The following is an 8359-nucleotide window of genomic DNA, read 5'->3' as shown; positions in this document are numbered from 1 at the left end:
GCAAGTGTGTGTTACTGGTCTTCCTGAGTGCCAGTGAGATCCAGAGAAGACAAAGAATTTTTCCTTGTCCCCCAGTTATAGCTTTTGCCTTTTAGATCGAGCTGTAATTCTACTTGTGTGTTTAGCTCTGCTGGTTTAAGCATTTTGGGGGCAGTTAAGCTAGCACACACGAGGGACTTTTTGCAACTTTTGTTTTGTGAACCCTACAACAGTCAAGCAACTTTGACTTTCAGAAATGTTTTCCACTTCAGGTTAAATAATGTGTAGGCTGAAGTGCTTAACATGTGAACCTATCAGAGCTCAGGTGTCACAGTACTGGACCTTGTGGACTTTTTTGAGTTTGTTCACCTAAATGTACAGAAGATCTGACAGAGAATCTCAGGAAGAGCCAGGCACATCACATTGAAAGCTATGACTGACAGTAGAAGACCTTTTCTTAGGGACAAAAAGGTATTATGGCCATACTCTATGTAATTCAGTCTGAGAGTTCAGGCTTCTAAGAGAAGAGAAGTGATTTACTTCCCTTTGACTTGTACCAATAGTCCATATTCCCATTAACGAGATCACAACATATACATTTGAGATAATATATACTTAAACTCGACGCTTTTAAGTGCTACCTTCTGTCCACCCATATGATTTGTCTTTAATTCTAAAGAAAAAAACAGTATGAGGCAGTTGTAAGTCATTTTAGAGATCCAAACAGAGCCAGTACTGGTTTATGCCACCTGGACTGCATGCAATAAAATAGGAAAAAAATGGATATGGCATTCAGCAGACACTGCTTGAGTGTCAATTTTTCCATGTTAATACGATTAACTTGTATATACAAATTACTTTGTAGATGTGGAGCTTAGGAAAGTGGTTTAGTGGTGGACTTGGCAGTGCTGGGTTAATAGTTGGACTTGATAATCTTAAAGGTCTTTTCCAACCTAAATGACTCTATGATTCTATAACTCCCACACAATCCCTAGGAACACTCTCATTAACCCTCTCCAAACAAGAAGAATAATATAAGCTTATCCTGCCCATCCTCTGTCTTTAGTAAAACCCTGAGATATACTGGCACCCATTTAAAACCAACCCTAAAGCCATCCATTCCTAATGATTCAAAACTGACAGATTTATTCATATACTTCACCAGACACACTTAGCCCCGGAGGGCCTTGGAACATTTTCTTCATAGATCCTCAGGGAATTTATGCAAATGCCAAGTTCTCCACTTAAGAGAGTTTCAGGAGTGCAATAACAAGGGTGGTATGGCTCTGGAACCGTGAGGCAGAGGAAGATTTCATTACACCTGCCAATATTAAAACTGGATCTTGTCAGTGTAATGAGCACCCATTTTTATGGCACTAAATTTGCATTGGAGAGTTTTTGGGGTTAGGTTATGTCAGTCGTGTTCAGACTCACTTCTGAAGGCAGGAGAGCATGACCTCTTGTTGACACCAGAGCTGGGCATATTGCACTCTGAAAAATAGTTTACTCACTTCAGCATTTTACCGTGATTTTTTCACAAAAGCCTAAATATTTCGTGTTGATGTTTTATGGGTGTCTTATTCCAAATTTACCTGATTAAAATCAGAATTTTGTGAAAGATTAAAGGGAACTAAGATGCATCTACTGATGTGGGCAGCAAACTTGTGCTCCAGTTTAATACGGATTTCCCTGATTCCTTTTTCTTCCTTCTTTGCTTGTGAATTGGAGGTTCTTCTAAAAGCAGTGCTTCGAGAAGCTTTTCCCAAGAAAAAACTTGGTTGGAAATTGTAGCTGAAGGATGTGCATTTCTGTTCCTATAGGCACACGTTGCCAGTTAACACAGCTCTTTCCAGGGAAGGATGTGAAAACTTCACTACAAACTCATTCTTCCCAGATATCCACCAAAAAAGAGATTTTATAATAAATATTTCTTATTGGTCTTTTAATCCCTTCTAAGTCAGTGACATACAGAACTCAAGACAAGAAGGCAAATTTCTAAAATACGTACAATTTAAAAGACAAAAGAGATATACTGCAAGTAAGGAGTTGAAGATTTGACAAAAGCTAAGGAAAGGATGATCCAGAGTGTATATTTTATATGGACTTGTTTTAATAAAATACTTCAGAAATGTCTCCTGACTAACAAGCTGACATCCGCTGCTGTCTTAATGGGGATGTCTTACGTTTGAGAGGTTGTAAAAAATAGGCTCCCCAAAAACATTTTCAATACATCTAATCCTTGAATAGTTTGTCCATTAAACAGCCTTCGTTCATTTCTGATGTTCTAAATCAAAATTCAAACAAATGTACCATGTGTTCTTCTTATTAAGAAGGGAGAGCAAAAGTAGTGGGGCAAAGTGACCCATCCTCTAATCCTCCTGCACTGGAGGCTCAATTTATTGCTTCTATGAAAATCTCACATCTCTGGCAGATGAGGAAATTAAAATAAACAAAAATCAGGTTTCACCTCCAAAATTAAATCTGCCACCCTTTCTCCTCAGTTTGCAGTACTCCAAAATCAAAAATGTATTAAAAGAAACCTCTAAAGCATAAAAAATTATTTTATTAAAATGGCATTTTAGGGAAATTCACTAGTTGTTTTTTTTTTTTCAGACTCCTCTAATTGAATAGAAAAGTTAGAAACAAAAGATATAAATACACATCAATAACAGGGACTTGTCCCCAGATACATTCCTCTATTAAAAACATTCCTACATAAGCCTCATATATTATTAAATACAAGGTATCTGTGCTTTTAAACTCTAATTCATGTTAAAATTGGAGTTAATGTTTGAGTTCAACAAATTTTATTGCATGGAAACTGATCACATCCAAAATGCTTTTCTTCACCGCCACCCTGATTCTACAAAGATTTACATTTTTGCTTCACCTTAACCATGAGAACTATCCTACTGAATCAATGAAATTGGCCTTATGTTTAAAATAATGTGAATATATGTGAATTTGGAGTCTTAAAGAAAAAGGATTATAGCAATATTACCAGGCATTTATTAGCATGCCTTTATGACAAGGAGTTGAAATGGAGATGAAATTTTGGTAGATTCTCTTTTTTAATAATGCTATTGTCTTTTTCTTTAATAGCTTAGGACTTAGCTCAGCTTTTTTTTTCTGTTGCACTCACTCAGGGCAGCTATCATATCATAGCCAGGAAAGATAATTGAATGAAGAATTGATTTTTATTGCCTGTAATAAAAAGCAGTTCTTATTACTTTTACAAATTACTCATAATTACAATTGTCCAGAGAATACCTTATCACCCTGAGTGGAGCTGAAATAAGCTGGATGCACAATAGTACTTCCATGTCTGTGATTTAAAACTTGTGTTCTCATTAATGGCAATGTAAATTAGCACTATGGCAAATTTAGTTCGTATCATTTTACTGGACAGATTCTAATACTGCTGGGGAAGAATCTTAAGCAGACATGCAATTTATTTCTGAGTGGCACCATTCCTGCTGCAGCATGTGCACAGAGTCTGAGGCGTTTCTTTAATTATTAAGGAAGTAGAGTTGTGCAAGTTACACCTCATGGAACATTTTGATTATGCTTTTTAGAGCCCAAGTGCTGGAGTGCTATAAGCAGGTATCAGGTTTGTTCCATTGCAGACATGCAAAGCTAGTTTCAGAGTTTAAATTGCTCTGATTAGGTTCAGCAGATATATATTGAATGGCCTTTACTGAAGTCTTGTCTTGAAATTTCGCAGAAAAAGCAGCAGGAAGTTTGCACCTGGCACGTCTGAATTGTTTGTGTCTTGTTTATCATGCAGTAAGGTGAATAGAGAATATATCTGGCTTTTTTTTTTTTTTTTTTAAGTAGAATAGGTAATTCTGTGTCAATTTAATATATTTGATCTGTTACAGGACAGAGAAGGAAAAGCTAGAATTAATCAGAACCTCTCTCACCTCCCTAAAGAAAAATGAAATGTTAAAAATCCCCTACATAATCAGTCCTCATTAATTCCTATCACAGTTTTTTGCCTTGCTTAAATGTGTTTTTCAGATAAATCGAGGTATTGATCTCACTTGATTACAAAAAAATTGTCTTCCAGGAAGAATGAGATCCAGTCTGGGAATGAGAAGTGGATAGTTCTTAAGACCTGCTCTATGACTGAGAAATATCTGGCTTTCCCTTGTTGAATAGTGTGAGCACAAATGAGGGTTAATTTTCCTAGAAGTGTTTAATGCTAAATTAGATTTCCTAGTTCTTTTTCATATTATGCTTTTTATTTCATGTTTTTTTAACTCCCTTGTTTAAAACTTACTACCTTTCAGGTAAATATTTCAGTTTGACAATACTGTGCAAACTTGGACTCACAATTATTTTTTATCAATCAACAAGTTCTATTAATACACTAGAACCTGCCTAAAGATATAACCAGCAATTTAAAGAACACTTTAAAATTGCATACCAGGTGCATCTAGACATATTCTAACCACACTGTACAACACAAACATGTATTTTATATAGGCATGTGTTGGGCATCCACAGTTATTCAATACCACAATTAAATTATCAAGCTCTTTATTCATGTATATGACATTTTTAATGATCTGTGCTGCAGGCATTATTTTCGATAAGAGCCTTTCCTGTGTTGCCAGCAAAAGCCCCAGTTTCAAGAATAACAAATATTAAAATAAATAAATAAATAAATAAATAAATACCAACAACAAAAAAACACCACACTTTCTTAAGTCTTTTCTCAGGACGTCCTACTTGGAACTTCAGGGAAGAAATATATATATACACCTACATAATAAACTCATGAAATGTTATTCTATCCTCAACAAGAGATGTTTTGACTGCTAATATTAAAGGAAATAGGTGAACTAAAACCTTGGAGAGGAGAACTCTTCTAGTCCAATTAGTCCTGGGAACCTTGGAGGAGAGAAACTGCTCCCTTGCTGGATTCAGCAGAGTGCTGTGGACTCTGCAGCTTCTTTGAAGGTTTTCCTTGCTCTGCATCCCTGATACGTGGGACACTTGAAGAGACAGCTCTTTGTTGCTCCCAGCAGACACAATCATTTATTGTTCCCTATAAACACATGCCATCGGGCTCTCAAGTAACAAAAATCATGTATAAGCCATCCACACATTTAAGTTTCAGTTTGCACTCCAGTCCAGACTCCTCAGTTCCTTGCGTTCCATCCTGAGCCCTAGGTAGGCAAGTTGGGAGGAAAAGTTCTTCATGGTGGGGTCATTACACTCAGGTTCTGTAGATGTAACAGCAGCATCACAACTTCTCTTGCTCTGTCACTCACCCCATCCCAAGACCATCTACTTTCAGTGAAGGAACTCTCCACCGTTACAGCTACAGCAGGTCATGAGGAAGGACTGAGACTGGCCCTTAGATGGAACAATGGTGTGGGGTTCTGTCTGAGAAGACCAATGGAAAAACTCTCTGGAAAATTAAACATTACTTTGAGAAGCCAGGCTGAAGATTCCATCAACAGAGCAGTGCTCAGTTCAAAAACAAAAGGTGAAGAAAGATATACTCTTAGAGAAAGGACTAAGCCAATTATGACTGTAAGATACACTTTTCCTTTTGAAGATGGTTTTCACAAGATACTTGGATGACTGGACACCAGGGAATGCTAAAGTGTTCACAGACTCTTGTCAGCAGGGCAGAGCTGAGTGTCCAGCAGGAGTCCCAGGGCCACGTCATCAAGGGAACCTCAACACACCTCAGGCTCATCCTACCTCCAAACTTGGACCTGGTGGCATTGTCCAGGACACAGACCTCTCCAGGTACAGCCAGACCTCTTCCACATCCCACGAGATGGCTCTGGTGAGTACTTTCTGGTAGAGGGGACATGAAGAGGGGGAATATGAGTGGGAGGCACATTGATCCAGATGACATATGTAGCTCTGTGGGCATGGCAACTGCACCAGCAGTTAAATCTTCCCACCATCACTTCAGGAATTGCTACCTTTTTCAACCTGCTCTGGACCTCTAACTACTTAAAATCACAAACTTCATTTCACTGGGCAGCAGAACAGAAGGGCGTCAATGCAGCCAGGTGAAAGTTCTCCAAGTAAGCAGCTGTATCATGACTAGAGATGTTGCTGCCCAGCTTTGCCAGCCCCATACACCAGACTGACACGTCCTGCTGGGTCTCCCTCTCCAAACAACAAATGCATGTCTGAAACTGGCCAGTTCCAGAGCTCCTAAAAGGTTAAAACCTGTGTTCCAAAAGACCATGAAGTCAATTAGCTGCAGATTTAGATCTTTGCCCAGTAATACACAGCAGCAGCAGCAGCCCTTTCTTATCTCCATTTCTCTCCCCTGTGTCTCCAGTCATGTACCTCTTTCAGCACAACAAATTCCATCTTCTGCTGACATTCCCAGGTCTGATAGTGAACGGTAGTAGAAATGTCATCCCATTTCAAATCACAGTCCTCCCTTTTTCCTGTCCCTGTACATACCTTTCCCATGGCAGGATCCAGATTAGTCCTTAAGTCTGGAAATACTTCTGCGTAGCACCCTCATTGGGCAGTATGAGAACATGAGATGGTAACAGCCCAGCATTGATGGGTATATGAGGGGCAGGAGCACAGTGTCACCCTCATCTCTCATGGATTCTTCCTGAAATAATATATTCCTACCACAAAAACAGTTTTCAGCTCCATCACTCCCTTCTCCAATCCCAGCAGCATAACCTATAGATTACCAAAATGCAAGAGGTTCTTGGTCATTTCTAGTTGACTTTCAGACATTTACTCTTAGCTTTCTGATGTCCTATTCTTTCTTTGATCTCCAAGGTAACACAATCAGATTTGGGCCCCAAAGTCACAAAATTTGACCTGTGGGTAGAAGTCTCAGTAGCCCATATGTGCATATTGATGATGCGGGGTATTATCTTCTGTCCTTCTGATCATGCAAATGAATTACATGATTGTTGGTTTGGTTTTCCTCTCAGAGCTATAGAGAGAGACCTTGATCCAGGAGGTTTTCACTGTGCAAGTTCCAAACAAGTTCCACCTGCTCAAGTGGATCAAAAGAAGATGATATGGCAGAGAAACTGGAAGATGGCTAGAGGACTAAAGTGAGAGCCTGCATCCAGAAGGACTATGAAGATCAACCTAATAAATTCCACTGACAACAGGCTGGGTCTATCAGAAGTTTTGGCCTATAAATGTAGGGGAAAAAAAAGCCAGAAAAGCAACTGGACCGTGCCAGAGCTGCTACCAGCAGCTGTTGTGGTAGAGGACAAAGTCCCATGACCCTGTAAGAACTTTGCCCACTGAAACCTTTTTCAATATTTTGGTTATGCCTTCAACACTAGAAAGGATGGGATACTCCAGCTCCTCTTCCAATGACTGTTTAGAGACTCCATGTATGGTCTCCGAAACAGGGCACGTGACTGCTGTTGTTTTTCCCTCAGTGATGTACTACCTCAGCAAGGGTAATCATTCCTTGTTCTTAGTGTTCTCATATTAGACCAATTCACCAACATTTGCTGTTTATGAAAAAATAAATGTGTTTCAGCTCTGGAAGTGTCTGCAGTGCCTTAACTCTTTTTGTTTTTCTGGGCCCTACTGAGTTTTCATTCCTTTTAGATAATTTTTCTAACTAGAAAACAGATTAAAAGCTGACCCACTTCAGTGGACAAGAGAAATTACACTTTTTAACAATCTATTCTAGAAATATACATACATACATATATATTTACATGCTTTTCATCCTACATATTTATTCTAATTTTGTGTTTTGAGGATAGCGCTTAATCACTGCAAAACTTGAGTAACGACAGTAGAAATGGGTGTCAGACTTCCAGGGTTTTGTCCTCTTCAAGTGGTCCTCAGTCTTCCACAGATGAGTTTTCATCCTTTTCTTTTCTTCTGCTACAGTCCTCCAGTTTTTTTCCCCTAAAATGACTGGCTTCCCTTTGGGTGTTCCACTGCCTCCTATTACTGCCTTCTCAAAGGACTGTTCCCATCACCATGTCAGCTCTTAACTGTGCTGGCTAATTTATCCATTCTCTACATCACTCAGTTAACCTGGGATATGTCAGATTTAGCTGTTTGAGACCTGAAGTCTCCACTTTTCCAGATCTTGTGTAATGTAGGGTAGGCAGCACTGTACCACTCCACAGTTTCTCACTTGCACCAGTGATGACAGTGTCTTCCAAACACTGGAACTCCACAAATTTTAAAAAAAATCAGAAACTCCCATATTGTTTCTTCATTTCTTTCTTTAAAAATGGTTATAATGGAATGGGCTGACACCTTATTGCTTGCTGACGTGAAAAGTCAGTCTTGCAAAAATTACCATCTGCATTCCTAACTTACAAAATTTTTCCTTCTCCCCCAGCCTCCCTCCACTTGTCAAGCTAAAAGCAATACTGTACTTCTTTTTAAA

General features: G+C 38.9%; 2 long non-coding RNA genes across 4 annotated transcripts in view; both read left to right on the top strand.

Moving 5' to 3' along the window:
- LOC114064582 overlaps positions 1 to 8359 on the top strand; it is a 256194-nt gene that overhangs the window by 30367 nt on the left and 217468 nt on the right. The window lies entirely within an intron of this gene.
- On the top strand, positions 5303 to 7140 carry LOC114064583. Its single transcript, XR_003572786.1, has 2 exons — positions 5303 to 5785; positions 6918 to 7140. It is a non-coding gene; the product is annotated as an uncharacterized LOC114064583 (long non-coding RNA).

The sequence above is a fragment of the Empidonax traillii genome, unplaced genomic scaffold (genome assembly GCF_003031625.1).
Source record: "Empidonax traillii isolate 1590-97213 ecotype Southwest subspecies unplaced genomic scaffold, ASM303162v1 scaffold559:size414428, whole genome shotgun sequence".
In the NCBI taxonomy this organism is placed as follows: domain Eukaryota; kingdom Metazoa; phylum Chordata; class Aves; order Passeriformes; family Tyrannidae; genus Empidonax; species Empidonax traillii.
This window is presented reverse-complemented; position numbering and strand designations above follow the sequence as displayed.